We start from the raw sequence: 11,931 nt of genomic DNA, 5'->3' as shown, positions 1-11,931 counted from the left end.
TATAGTGCCTTTTAATTCCAACGAAGTTTCACACATATTATTTCATTTGATCATTACAACTCTGAGTAAAATGGGATTGCTGGCCCCACTGTAAAGATACTCAAAGAAAATGATAGAGTTGGGAGCTCGCTTTTCCCAATACATGCACTCCAGTTCTAGGGCTAAGGGTATTTCAAACTACTTTGCCATTAAGGAGGTGATAACTCTGGAGGACAATAGAAACAACCTACACATTTTTTAAAAAGTCGCCAGTTCCTGGGGTTGAACTTTTACCACACTCCACCCCCATATACAGACACACAGCAGAGATTACGGCTAGTGATGCTACTGTAAGTGCAAAGAAGAAAATGCAACTATTCGACTGTTTGGAACACTGAATCATCTTATGTAGCTGTCTCGGTTTTTCCCCCACTTTCTTAATTAAAAAAAATTTTTTTTGGCGGGGCCGCTCGGCTTGCGGTATCTTAGTTCTGGGACCAGGGATCCAACCCGTGCCCCCTGCAGTAGAAGCGCGGAGTCCTAACCACTGGAATTCCCAGGGAATTCCCCTCCCCCGCTCTCTTTTTAAAAAAAGTTTTACTGAGGTACAACCTTGTCTCGTTTGTAAAGTGCGCTACTTTGAGATAATCTAATTCTCTAGTATGAGAACCGTTTGGATCTCCATTACTACAGGCACCTGTAAGGAGTCCCTTTCCTTCTTTTTCTTTTTTTTTCCCCTTAAACTCGGCAGCCGAACACGTGCGACCAGCGATTAGGAACTCTTACAGCCTCCCTCCCTAGCCCTGCCCACCGAAAGTCCAGCCCCTTCTTTTTCCGGAGCCCCGCCCCTCGTCCCCTTTCCGACTCAGGCCCTGCGGATCTCGCCCTTCCTCCAACTCCTCTCCATATCTCGCGAGAAGTGAGCGCGCCTGGCCGGACGAGAGAAAAGTATCTGCTCCGCTTAGGGGGGAAAGAAGGAGCTGGAGACAGATTGTGGGACCGAGCGCGGGCGGGCGGGAGGCGACGGAGCTACCAGCGGGTGAGTCCAGATAACATTAACTAGTCCATGATCTGACGGGAGTCTCCCTGTCAACTCTGGCCAGTCCCAGTGTCCCAGGCCGGGGTCTCCCCTCCCAGTGTGTGTTGGACGGGGGCGCTGAGGCGGTGGCTGGGCCCTGTCTGAGGAAGAGGGTGGGGCATGGACCAACGCCGACCAATAAGAGAGAAGGAAGTTACGATTGGCGGCGACGAGCACTAATGGGAGGTCATCTTTACCTTGCGGAGTGCCACCCCTCTTCTCTCCTTCCTCCCGCCTCCTTCCTTTGGGGGGAAGGCGGGGCCAGAGGCCTGAAGTGTGGGGAGAACTTGGGGTAAGTAGCCCCGGGGGGCACAGGGCGTGGCAAGGAGAGGGGAGTTGAATCCTGAGGGAATGGAAGTCTAGTGGAGCCTGGAATGGGGTGGAATGGAGAAAGGGGAGGGGTACTAAACTGGTTGAAGACCCAGAGCTTCTTCAAAGAGTGGGGTTAGAGGCTTGGCATTGGAAGAGTCAGGGGTAATAGGCAGGAGGTGGGGATGAGTAGGTGAAAACATGGCATTTGGTTTTGCTGGGAAGATAGGGAGGAATAAGTGGAAGTGAGAGCATGGCATTTCGATTGAATTATAAAAAAGAGTACCAGGGACATGATATCAGAGAGAAAGTATGGATATGGAGAAAATTAAGTGAATGAGTTTAGGAAGACTTCACAGGGGTGGGCTTAGTGGCCAAGAGGTATCACTTTGCGAAGGGTATGGGGGAATCCAGAAGGGTAGGGGAGATGTTTGGTTAGGAGACGGCTGATATGTACAGGTGTTTAGCCTAGGTATCAGAAGAAGCCTGGGAAATGGATTTAGGGCTTTTGGTTTATATGGCACCCAGTCTGGTGACCAGCCTGCAAGGAAGGTGGGATGGGGTAGAGAAGGAGAAAAATAGAACACTTTCATCACTTCTGCTCAGATTTCCTTTCTCCCTCTCTTCCTGTTCCTGCACTTCATCTCTTCCTCAACTCAGGGATGGGGGCTTGGGACTTAAGCGGCCAAGTTGGAGCTCCATCGGGAGTTATACGTTGCTCTGAATTGCTTGTTATGTTCTGTGACTGGGGTGTTTACTACCCAGGGCACCTCCTCCCTATATTCCCGCGTTGCTGCTTTCCTAACTTTAAAAGTTTGTTTTCTACTTATCAGAGGGTGCTTTAGTATCTTTGAGGGTTGTGTCATAGTAAGTGTAGGTTTGTAGGGGTGTGCAGAGTTTTCTCCACAAGCTCACTTGATTCCTACGTTTAAAAACTTTTCAGTAGTATAAGTAATTCTTGCAGAGACATAGGTCTTTATAGGTATTCTAAGCACAGAAAAATGTACTAAACCGGTTTGTTTTGTTAAATGTGTTTCTTACCCACTCGTATCCTTGAAGAATTGCTAAATGAATGATTGCAGTTAGTTTTAGTTAGCTTATGTTTTTTTAAATGGTGTAAATAAAATGGACACGTATGTCAGGAAAGTGAAAATTTTTCACTTTCTTCCTTTGTTTCCGATTCAGAAGCTAAAGATATGTCATAATATTGATATCTTGGGGACAAGGGGTGGGGAAATCAAACACAATTTGTACTTAAACATGGAGGATATAAGGTAAGTGGAGACTATTGCGAAATGTAACACGTATGTGAGAAAGGAAGCTAAAGAAAAGTTTGGCAGCTATACTGAGTAGTCTTACCAGTTCTTAATTCTGTACAAAAAAAGGGACAAGTCTTTGCCCTTTGTTTGATAGTTGTGTATTATTTAATAATGAGCTAATACAGCCAATTAATTACTAACGTCTTTGCTATTGCATAGATTTGTCTTTTACATTCCTTTTCTTCTCCTCTTACTTTTGGAAGCAAAATAACATCTGAAATATACCGGTAAAGGTGTTACATGAGGAGAAACCAGAGTATGTTGCTTTGTATTAACCTTTGGTTTTCAGCAGCCATTTGTCCTCCTGGCCAGGAGGTTACCCCTACAGCACATTGAGACCAATTAATTACTGACCTTTTAGCATTAATTACTTAATTGGGTTCCAGTATTTCACATTGAGAGCATTGCTATTGGATATTCAGACATTTTCACAGTTTGCCTGGCAGCAGCACAAAAAAATATCCAATGAGAGAGCAAAGCTCCTTGTTTTATTCTTCCATCCTAGAATTTGTGATGGCTTTGACTTGGGCACTATCTCAGTGTTAACACCTAGCAGAAAGCTAGAGAATGATAAACACTGCTCATCTTTAAACTTGTGGATCAAAGGTTACATCCTGTGATAGTTTCAGTGTTGTAACTTTTAAGCATTTTTGTTTACCGTGGCTTTTAAATGTTAATAGAGACCATTATTGTATATCTCCTTTATCTTTCCTCTCCCGGCTTCCAACCCAAAATGAAATTTGTTTTTTCAACCTACTCTCAAGCTGCTGCTTTAAGTCCCTGGCTCTGCCTGAACACAGCTGCTCTGAAGTTCTCACAAGTTATTGTTTTGTACATGTCAAGAGTGAGTTTTTCCTAGGCTGCAGTAGGAGGGAGTCAGTGTTACAGCAGCCTCCTCTCCACGTCTGATGAGGAGGAGCCTTTTTGGAAGGAAGTTTTAGGTGGAGCAAATAGCATTGCCATGTAAATGTCTAATAAAAACAGCTCTCTTCTTGAAACTAGTTGGCAGGCTGGCATACAGTTGCTTCTTATCCCTTGATAAAGGTACTAAAGTTAAGATGCATATGTTGTTTCTTTGAGAAAAACAAACGCAGCATCATTAAAAAAGAAAGAGCATTATTTCTTTTGTTGTTGTTTTCTCTGATTGTGGTACTATGATTTTAGAGTTCATGAAAAAAGTATTCCGTCTCTAGAAACATGTCAAATAAAAGTTTTTAAGCGTCTCATTTTGAATGTTGCCTTCCCCTAATAGGCTTATTTTAGGATCAAGTATTGATATATTCATGAAATGTGAAAATGCATCATTTTGGAGTGTCTGGTGGGTGGTCTTTTAACTTCTGAATGCTGTAAGGAAGAGGTCCCTACTTCATAGATATCCTGTTCTGTTATTGGAGCTTTACTTTTTAGAACATTCTTTACATTGTGAAGCTCTTTACTCCTGCCATCTGAAGCTACAATAAATAAACCTAATTCCTTGTCAACATGGTAGCCCTTCAAATATTTGATGACAGTTATGTTCTATTAAGGCTTCTCTTACTGGGGTAAATATCCCACGTTCTTTCAACCATTCTTTAAGTGACATTTTTAATAAGGTTCAGTCTCCTTATCAACTTAGTTGCCTGAGTTTTTAGGGTTTCTTATCTAGATCTGAATATAACATTTCAGATATAATCTGATCAGTACAAAGTACAGGGGAGAGTAGGGCCTCTTTTTTCACTGCACTCAATACCTCTGTTCTTAAAGCCTAAGATCACATTAATTTATATAATTAATTTTTTAATTTTAATTGAGGAATTTGTGTTTATCCCTGTAATTGTCATCTTGTTAGTTTTGGTTTATTGTTTTAGCTTGATAATGTTATTTAGCCTTTTATTTTAAATTTATTTTTTATTGAAGTATAGTTGAATTACAATGTGTTAATTACTGCTGTATAGCAAAGTAACTCAGTTATGCATATATGTACATTCTTTTTCATATTCTTTTCCATTATGGTTTATCACAGGATTTTTTTTTTTAATTAATGTATTTATTTATTTACTTTTGGCTGTGTTGGGTCTTCATTTCTTTTTTTTTTTTTTTTTTTAATTTTTTAAGTAATTTATTTATTTATTTATGGCTGTGTTGGGTCTTCGTTTCTGTGCGAGGGCTTTCTCTAGTTGTGGCAAGCGGGGGCCACTCTTCATTGCAGTGCGCGGGCCTCTCACTATCGCGGCCTCTCTTGTTGCGGAGCACAGGCTCCAGACGCGCAGGCTCAGTAATTGTGGCTCACGGGCCCAGTTGCTCCGCGGCATGTGGGATCTTCCCAGACCAGGGCTCGCACCCATGTCCCCTGCATTGGCAGGCAGATTCTCAACCACTGCGCCACCAGGGAAGCCCGGGTCTTCATTTCTGTGTGAGGGCTTTCTCTAGTTGCGGCGAGCGGGGGCCACCCTTCATCGCGGTGCGCGGGCCTCTCACTATCGTGGCCTCTCTTGTTGCGGAGCACAGGCTCCAGACGCGCAGGCTCAGCAGCTGTGACTCACGGGCCCAGTTGCTCCGCGGCATGTGGGATCCTCCCAGACCAGGGCTTGAACCCGTGTCCCCTGCATTAGCAGACAGATTCTCAACCACTGCGCCACCAGGGAAGCCCATATCACAGGATTTTTTAAAATATATTTATTTATTTACTTGGCTGCGCTGGGTCTTAGTTGTGGCACGCGGGATCTTCGTTCCAGCATGTGGGATCTTTAGTTGCGGCATGTAGGATCTAGTTCCCTGACCAGGGATCGAACCTGGGCCCCCTGCTTTGGGAGCACGGAATCTTAACCACTGGACCACCAGGGAAGTCCCTTATCACAGGATATTGAATATATTTCCCTGTGCTATACAGTAGGACCTTGTTGTTTATCTATTCTATATATACCAGTTTACATCTGCTTGTTATTTAGCCTCTTAACCATTCCTCATATCTTTCTGTCGTTGATAGTTAAATTTGATAAACATGACATCTTTGTTTTTGTTTTAGGTCACTGGTAAAAATATATAAGGGTGGAACAATGCTATGTAACATCAGCACACTATCATTAGGTTGATATTAATCCATTAATGAACCTTTTGGGTAAAATTCAGTTATGAATCCACCTACTGTTTTATTATCTAACCTATATTTCATATGAAGAAAGTGAAGTTAGACATGAGTTGCTATTTAGCTTTCTTATGCTAGTGTTTATAGATCACTGCATTACTTGCCAGTGGTTCATAAGCCATTTATTTAATAATTCATTTTATAATCTTCCTGGGAAACAATATTTCATCAGAATATAGTGTCTGGGCTCTACCTTCCCTGGCCCCTGTTTTTTCTAAGTATCATTTTTTCCCCATTTCCAAGACCTCTGGTCCTGCTTTCTTTTTTTTTTTTTTTTTTTTTTTTTTTTTTTTTTTTGGTCCTGCTTTCTTAAAAAAAAAAAAAAAATTCTAGAATGATTTAACAGTGTTTCCTCATAGTTGTATGTTTTTTGTCATCAGATGAAATTCTGTTTTGGAAACTCCTTTAGGAAGAAACATCATTCCCTGAACATTTTAAGTTACATATCAAAGAATTAAACTATTGCCCATATAACAGTTGTATTGTAGCTTCCCCCAAACATTGACATCTCCAGTTTAGACCTAACTGTTCATTTTATGTTCGAAGTAAAAACCTACAGCACCCGTTAAAAAAAAAAAAAGTATACATACATACATATATATATACACACATGATATATATATATATATCATTGCTATTTATAATTATAGTTTATTGGTGTGGTGATCTAAGTTTGTCATGCTATGTGCTTAAGGTAAAATGGTGCTTACAAATAAGATAAAACATCAGAAGACATCTCTAGGGACTAAAGACTTTATGTTGGCAGCCAACAACTTTCCTGTGTGTTAATTTTAGCCTGATAGTTGAATTATGTTTGAGCAATTTTAGCTGATAAATGCAGTTTTAAAGCACCTTCCTCTTTTGGGGTTTTAATTTTTACTTTCATTTTTAGAAAATTGCAAATTGTGAATGGAAATGTTTGTACATTTTCTTTTGACACATTCTCATCCATCTGAGATTGTAGTTATGAATTCTCCTGGAAAGCAGAAGGATGGACTTGATGACCCCTCAAGGTCCTTTCCAGTCTAAACATTCGTAAGTAGAGGCTCAGATCAAGGAACTTACTATTGAAAAATCAGGAAGAAAAATAGAATGTAAAGAAAATGAAATTGAAATGGTTCTACTGACCCAGTGGGAATGGATAAACAAAAAGTAAGGAACATAAATGACAAGAAATAATAATTCCTTTGAGCTAAACACAAAACAAATGAACAACAACAAATATTTTGCATTGGGGTCCTTTTTATGTCTTAAAATATTTTATCATGACATTTTCTCTTCAGAATTTCCCTGGTGGACACTGTGTTGAAAGAATGTGGTTGGTTTTTTTCTTTCTGTTAAGTCATAGTATTTTGTTTCCTTTCCTTCTCTTGTTTGTCCTTTTGTTGAGAAACGTGAAAAAAAAAAGAAATCTGAATAATTTTCTCACTGCCTGTATACAGTGAAACAAAATTCAGTTCAGTTTTGAAAGTAAAGATATACTGCATGACTTCCTTGGAGAGGAAGGATGAATGTTAAAATTCAGGAAAGGTTTTTTTTTAATATATAAATTTATTTATTTTTGGCTGCGTTGGGTCTTCGTTGCTGCGTGCAGGCTTTCTCTAGTTGCGGCGAGCGGGGTCTACTCTTTATTGCGGTGCGCGGGCTTCTCATTGCGGTGGGTTCTCTTGTTGCAGAGCACGGGCTCTAGGCACGTGAGCTTCAGTAGTTGTGGCACACAGGCTCAGTAGTCGTGGCTCGCGGGCTCTAGAGTGCAGGCTCGGTAGTTGTGGCACATGGGCTTAGTTGCTCTGCGGCATGTGGGATCTTCCCGGACCAGGGCTCGAACCCATGTCCCCTGCATTGGTAGGCGGATTCTTAACCACTGTGCCACCAGGGAAGCCCAGGAAAGCTTTTATGAAAAGACAAATTTACTACCTAGTTTTTAAAACTTTGTAAGCAGACATCTAGGAAAGATTCCCAACTAAACCAAAGGTGAGTTACAACAGTAGTGTCATGAAGGAGAACAGAACTCATTACAAACTCATGACTTTGTTAGCTTCTTTTCATCTTTTGGTGAGTTTAATCCTGAATGTTCTCATATATTTGAAACCTGACTGTGCAAAAAGTTTCTCTAATTCAATACTGCATTTATCCTTAATAAATATCAATTTGTGAAAGTCTAACAGCCAAGATTTAGCTTGAAAAGTTACTTTGTGAGCTTGCGGCTGGGGCCTTCATGGGAATAGTTTTGTTCTGCCATCGCGTCACCTTCTCACAAAACCCAACTTGTTTTCTTTGAGTGGAATTACTTACTAATATCTTCTTATCGGATATAGTGCTTCTTTCTGACATAGTGGACAGAGGAGATTTATGTTCTAAATTGGCCACATTTTATTTGGGGCTTAAAATTTACCACGTAGTAGAAAAGTAGAAAATAGAGCATAACCATTCTTTTTGAAATAGGAATATGCCTGACTTTATTATAAAAACAGGATGACTAATTGAATATAACATAGGATTGCTGTAAATGATTTGTGTTGGCACCAAGTTTCTGGCCAGTAATGTTTATTTAAGCTTTATCAAACTTGAGTAACACCATCCTGGTTTTATTTAACATGGTTTTTCTGATATTTCTGGTACTAACATGTCTTTCGTAGCACCATTTAAAAAATTTTTTGTTTAAGTTTTGGTCAAGCAGTAGTTTGCTCACATTTTACAGATCTATGTTAGGGACTTTTGAAAGTCAGTGAACATTGGAATACCCCAGATAGGTCGCTGTGTTGCCAGTATGTGGACAGTCTTAGAAAATAGATTTTTTTCTTGAGAATTTCTAAGCGTCTCCATGATTATCGTTGTGGGATATTGTAGCTATTTCCTATCTGGGACCAAACTCATACTGAGGTTTAATGTTAAAGTCTATCAGGTTTGTTGTTGTTTGCAGCCTATTTAAATTAAGTCCATGAAGGTTTAAAATTTTTCCTTAAAGATCAGTGTTTTGGGGTTGATTGCTCTTGCTTTGCTGTTTCACTTCATCTGAAAATGAGTACACAAAAAACCAAAACACAACACTAGATTTTTGACAGCCTACCAGTTTCCAGGAATTTTTTTACTTCTAAAATCATATTGAGGCCAAACATAGATAGGTATAATGTTCTCTAGTTATTTCTAACTCAGCTTCCTGATGTCACTTTAGCAAGTTGTTGCTTCTTTGTTTTTGCTTTATTAGCCTTTCTGAGAATAGCTCAGAATAGTTCCTTGAATCCTCCAAAAGCCTGGAGAGAAAGTTCTAGTCTAGTAGTTGTCTGGTAGTTGCCTGTATGAAGCTGTTTCGTATAGGTTCTAAGCTTTGGCCATGTGTTGCCTAACTTATGATTCAGCCTAATTCTCACTCCCATCTGTTTTCAGTCATTTGCTGCAAAACTATTTGGTCTATTTAAGCCGGCTCCTTTCTTTGAAACCTGTCCCTGCATGCCTGAGCCTGAAATCCAGAAATTAATTTTAACTTTCTCTTTGATCAATTCAGGGCACTCTACTGTTTATTTCTCAAACTGTGGGTCTCAAACTGCTTTTAGTCTCAGTACCCACCCCTGTATACTCTTAAAAATTATTGAGAACTCCAAAGAGCTTTTGCTTATCGTGGTTATATCTATTAATATTTAGCATATTAGAAATTAAAATGGAGAAAATTTTAAAGTATTTATTTGCTTATTTTAAAATAGCAACATAAATAACTATAGTTTTAAAAAAATTGGGGGAAGAACATCAAATGTCTGGCTAATAAAAAACAGCTGTATTCTCATATCTGCTTCTGCATTCAGTCTGTTACAATATGTTGTTTTGGTTGAAGTATATGAAGAAAACCTGTGCTTACACAGATATGTAATAGGAAAAGGAAAGATTCTTTTCAGATAATTGTAGATAATCTTTCTTCTTTGATACTATGTCAAAATCTGAAAAGTGATAGTTTCTTAAAGGTTAGCTATTGTGTAAAATCTGATACCACATCTGTGAACTTTTAATACTCTGTTACATTAAAATGAATTGGCCTGTGTTGCCCCTTAAATAGATCTTTTACCCTTGTATGATTTGAACGCCCATGAACCCTCTGAAAAGGTCTCAAGGATCTGTAGGGATCCCTGGAGCCCACTTTGAGAACTGATGTCTTATGGTACCAAACTTGAAAAATACAGTTGTTTACCATATCGGAGGAATATGGAAGATCCAACCATTTTAGTGCTTCTCAAAGGGTGGGTTACTGACCATTTGCCTCAGAATTACCAAGGGTGTTTTTTAAAGTGTAGATTCTTGGGCCCCAAAGCCAAGAGAATCCAGGAGGCCTGGGAATCTGTATTTTACACAGAGCCTAGATGAATATGCTAAAGATTGAGAACTATGGAGGTAGATTAATTAATCATGTTTTAAGAAAACCTCATTTCTAAATTTCGAGAAGTCAGATAAAAAGAAATTAGTACTTGAATAGTCACATAATAAAAGTCCTTAATTAACAGTCACTCTGACATTTGTCATAATTGGGATATCTTAACCTTGTATTTTAATTAATAATAGTTATCATAAATACCAGGAGTTGGCAAACTAAGGCTAGACGGTAAATATGTGCTTTGCAGGCATGAGGTCTCTTGTTGTAACTACAACTCTGGCATTGTAGCACAGAAGTAGGTAGCCAGAGACAACATGCAAAGAATAAGCATGGCTGTGTTCCCATAAAACTTTATTTATGAACACTAAAATTTGAATTTCATATAGTTTTCACATGTCACAAAATTTTCTTCCTTTGATTTTTTTCAACCATTTAAAAATGTAAAAAACATTCTTAGCTTGTGGGCCATATAAAAACAAGTGGCAGGCTAGATTTGGCCCATGGGCTGGAGTTTGCCAATCCTTGATGTATACTATAACTGGATTATGAGTTTAAAAATTATTATAATAAAATATACTTTTTTAAAAAAATTTACTTATTTTTATTTTTTGGCTGTGTTGGGTCTTCGTTGCTACAAGCGGGCTTTCTCTAGTTGCGGCGAGCAGGCTTCTCATTGCGGTGGCTTCTCTTGTTGCTCAGCACAGGCTCTAGGCGCGCGGGCTTCAGTAGTTGTGGCTCGCAGGCTCTAGAGTGGAGGCTCAGTAGTTGTAGCGCACGGGCTTAGTTGCTCCGTGGCATGTGGGATCTTTCCGGACCAGGGCTCAAACCCACGTCCCCTGCAGGCAGGCGGATTCTTAACCACTGCACCACCAGGGAAGCCCAATTATAATAAAATATACTTAATGTTCAAACTATCAACATTATTTAATTTTCCTAGACAAAAATAATGCTCCAAGAAATTATAGTCCTTCAAGTTCATGTTTCTGGACATTCATTTATATAATAAACCTATAAGAAACACCTATTGTGTGTAAACTTGGAAATACATGATTCACTTAGAAGTAGTCATACAATATGTAAGTTGTCATACAACTTTCAGGTGTTATAAAAAGATACAATGTCATTTTTATATCTTCTTTGGGGTGTGTGAGAACAGGTAACTAGGGTTCAGTCCAACCTCAACCTCTTGACTCATCTTTTGCATTTTTTTTTTTTAACTCTACCTCAGTTTTCCAATCCACTTAGTTAACAAAGTGCTTTACAAAAGGCTAATTAGTTAAAGGTTATAGACTTATATATGCTTTTTATGTAATCCTTTTGGGGCATTTGGTTTACCTACTAATGAAATAGTGTGTTAAACTGTTGTTATGCTAAATACTACAATGGAAAATGAACCCAGAATTTATGAACAGAAATTTCAATTCCTAAATAATCTACTGCCTAGTAAAACATGAGTCTTCTTTGTTTTCTGGGGTTAACATACCTTCATTATAGTTTCACTGTTCATAGGTTTATTGGAATCTTTTCCTAAAGTCAGTGTTCTAGATGTAATGCAAGTCACAGGAGCACAGAGTATCTTATGGAGAATGAAATGTTGAGGCTGCTATGGTGAAGAGCTTCAGTGTTTGTACTCTTTGCTTAGCAGCAGCTAAATTATCTGAGAGTCTGAAACTTGGTATCCAAAGTTATGGTTTTGGAAGAGAACTGTTTGTATACAATTTTTTTCTTTTTAATATCATAGGGGAATGGGGCCTGTAGAGCT

At 39.1% G+C, this 11,931-nt stretch overlaps 1 protein-coding gene and 1 non-coding gene across 5 annotated transcripts in view; one reads left to right on the top strand and one right to left on the bottom strand.

Moving 5' to 3' along the window:
- Positions 1-897: 897 nt before the first annotated feature.
- LOC118901809 (cyclic AMP-dependent transcription factor ATF-7) overlaps positions 898-11,931 on the top strand; it is a 90,462-nt gene continuing 79,428 nt past the window's right edge. For 2 of the 4 annotated variants that reach the window (XM_036865451.1, XM_036865447.1), the window contains exon 1: positions 903-1,018. The gene's annotated coding sequence lies outside the window, so the exon portion shown is untranslated. The other 2 variants (XM_036865450.1, XM_036865448.1) reach the window with 2 other exon arrangements.
- TRNAW-CCA lies at positions 5,436-5,508 on the bottom strand. The gene has a single exon. It is a non-coding gene; the product is annotated as a tRNA-Trp (tRNA).

This window comes from Balaenoptera musculus, chromosome 10, assembly GCF_009873245.2.
Source record: "Balaenoptera musculus isolate JJ_BM4_2016_0621 chromosome 10, mBalMus1.pri.v3, whole genome shotgun sequence".
Taxonomy (NCBI): domain Eukaryota; kingdom Metazoa; phylum Chordata; class Mammalia; order Artiodactyla; family Balaenopteridae; genus Balaenoptera; species Balaenoptera musculus.
This window is presented reverse-complemented; position numbering and strand designations above follow the sequence as displayed.